We start from the raw sequence: 3,579 nt of genomic DNA, 5'->3' as shown, positions 1-3,579 counted from the left end.
CATCACTAATACACAGTGGATAATATTCCAGTTAATTGTTAAATTAGATGTCATCACGAATACACAGATGACAATATTCCAGTTAATTGTTAAATTAGATGTCATCACTAATACACAGTGGATAAAATTCCAGTTAATTGTGAAATTAGATGTCATCACTAATACACAGGGGTAATATTCCAGTTAATTGTTAAATTAGATATCATCACTAATACACAGGGGTAATATTCAAGTTAATTTTTAAATTAGATGTCATCACTAATACACAGTGGATAATATTCCAGTTAATTGTTAAATTAGATGTCATCACGAATACACAGATGACAATATTCCAGTTAATTGTTAAATTAGAAGTCATCACTAATACAAAGGGGATATTATTCCAGTTAATTGTTAAATTAGATGTCATCACTTATACACAAGTGATAATATTCCAGTTAATTGTTAAATTAGATGTCATCACTAACACACAGGAGATAATACTCCAGTTAATTGTTAAATTAGATGTCATCACTAATACACAGCGGATAATATTCCAGTTAATTGTTAAATTAGATGTCATCACTAATACACTGGGGATAATATTCCAGTTAATTGTTAAATTAGATGTCATCACTTATACACAGGTGATAATATTACGGTTAATTGTTAAATTAGATGTCATCAATAATACACAGGTGATAATATTCCAGTAAATTGTTAAATTAGATGTCATCACTAATACACAGTGGATAATATTCCAGTTAATTGTTAAATTAGATGTCATCACTAATACAGTGGATAATATTCCAGTTAATTGTTAAATAAGATGTCATCACTAATACACAGTGGATAATATTCCAGTTAATTGTTAAATTAGATGTCATCAATAATACACAGGTGATAATATTCCAGTTAATTGTTAAATTAGATGTCATCACTAATACACAGTGGATAATATTCCAGTTAATTGTTAAATTAGATGTCATCACTAATACACAGGGGGTAATATTCCAGTTAATTGTTAAATTAGATGTCATCACTAATACACAGGTGATATTATTCCAGTTAATTGTTAATTTAGATGTCATCTCTAATACACAGGGGATTATATTCCAGTTAATTGTTAAATTAGATGTCATCACTAATACAGAGGGGTAATATTCCAGTTAATTGTTAAATTAGATGTCATCACGAATACACAGATGACAATATTCCAGTTAATTGTTAAATTAGAAGTCATCAATAATACAAAGGGGATATTATTCCAGTTAATTGTAAAATTAGATGTCATCACTTATACACAGGGGATAATATTTAAGTTAATTGTTAAATTAGATGTCATCACTAATACACAGGTGATAATATTCTGGTTAATTGTTCAATTAGATGTCATCACTAATACACAGGGGATAATACTCCAGTTAATTGTTAAATTAGATGTCATCACTTATACACAGGTGATAATATTCCAGTTAATTGTTAAATTAGATGTCAACACTTATACACAGGGGATAATATTCTTGTTAATTGTTAAATTAGATGTCATCACTAATACACAGGGGATAATATTCCAGTTAATTGTTAAATTAGATGTCATCACTTATACACAGGTGATTATATTACGGTTAATTGTTAAATTAGGTGTCATCAATAATACACAGGTGATAATATTCCAGTAAATTGTTAAATTAGATGTCATCACTAATACACAGTGGATAATATTCCAGTTAATTGTTAAATTAGATGTCATCACTAATACCCAGTGGATAATATTCCAGTTAATTGTTAAATTAGATGTCATCACTAATACACAGGGGATAATATTCCAGTTAATTGTTAAATTAGATGTCATCACTAATACACAGTGGTAATATTCCAGTTAATTGTTAAATTAGATGTCATCAAGAATACACAGATGACAATATTCCAGTTAATTGTTAAATTAGAAGTCATCACTAATACAAAGGGGATAATATTCCAGTTAATTGTTAAATTAGTTGTCATCACTTATACACAGGTGATAATATTCCAGTTAATTGTTAAATTAGATGTCATCACTAATACACAGGGGATAATATTCCAGTTAATTGTTAAATTAGAAGTCATCACTAATACACAGTGGATAAAATTCCAGTTAATTGTGAAATTAGATGTCATCACTAATACACAGGGGTAATATTCAAGTTAATTTTTAAATTAGATGTCATCACTAATACACAGTGGATAATATTCCAGTTAATTGTTAAATTAGATGTCATCACGAATACACAGATGACAATATTCCAGTTAATTGTTAAATTAGAAGTCATCACTAATACAAAGGGGATATTATTCCAGTTAATTGTTAAATTAGATGTCATCACTTATACACAGGTGATAATATTCCAGTTAATTGTTAAATTAGATGTCATCACTTATACACAGGGGATAATATTTAAGTTAATTGTTAATTTAGATGTCATCACTAATACACAGGTGATAATATTCCAGTTAATTGTTAAGTTAGATGTCATCAGTTATACACAGGGGATAATATTCTTGTTAATTGTTAAATTAGGTGTCATCAATAATACACAGGTGATAATATTCCAGTAAATTGTTAAATTAGATGTCATCACTAATACACAGTGGATAATATTCCAGTTAATTGTTAAATTAGATGTCATCACTAATACCCAGTGGATAATATTCCAGTTAATTGTTAAATTAGATGTCATCACTAATACACAGGGGATAATATTCCAGTTAATTGTTAAATTAGATGTCATCACTAATACACAGTGGTAATATTCCAGTTAATTGTTAAATTAGATGTCATCAAGAATACACAGATGACAATATTCCAGTTAATTGTTAAATTAGAAGTCATCACTAATACAAAGGGGATAATACTCCAGTTAATTGTTAAATTAGATGTCATCACTAATACACAGTGGATAATATTCCAGTTAATTGTTAAATTAGATGTCATCACTAATACACAGTGGATAAAATTCCAGTTAATTGTGAAATTAGATGTCATCACTAATACACAGGGGTAATATTCCAGTTAATTGTTAAATTAGATATCATCACTAATACACAGGGGTAATATTCAAGTTAATTTTTAAATTAGATGTCATCACTAATACACAGTGGATAATATTCCAGTTAATTGTTAAATTAGATGTCATCACGAATACACAGATGACAATATTCCAGTTAATTGTTAAATTAGAAGTCATCACTAATACAAAGGGGATATTATTCCAGTTAATTGTTAATTTAGATGTCATCACTAATACACAGGTGATAATATTCTGGTTAATTGTTCAATTAGATGTCATCACTAATACACAGGGGATAATACTCCAGTTAATTGTTAAATTAGATGTCATCACTTATACACAGGTGATAATATTCCAGTTAATTGTTAAATTAGATGTCATCAGTTATACACAGGGGATAATATTATTGTTAATTGTTAAATTAGGTGTCATCAATAATACACAGGTGATAATATTCCAGTAAATTGTTAAATTAGATGTCATCACTAATACACAGTGGATAATATTCCAGTTAATTGTTAAATTAGATGTCATCACTAATACACAGGGG

This window comes from Heterodontus francisci, unplaced genomic scaffold, assembly GCF_036365525.1.
Source record: "Heterodontus francisci isolate sHetFra1 unplaced genomic scaffold, sHetFra1.hap1 HAP1_SCAFFOLD_361, whole genome shotgun sequence".
Classification (NCBI taxonomy): domain Eukaryota; kingdom Metazoa; phylum Chordata; class Chondrichthyes; order Heterodontiformes; family Heterodontidae; genus Heterodontus; species Heterodontus francisci.
This window is presented reverse-complemented; position numbering follows the sequence as displayed.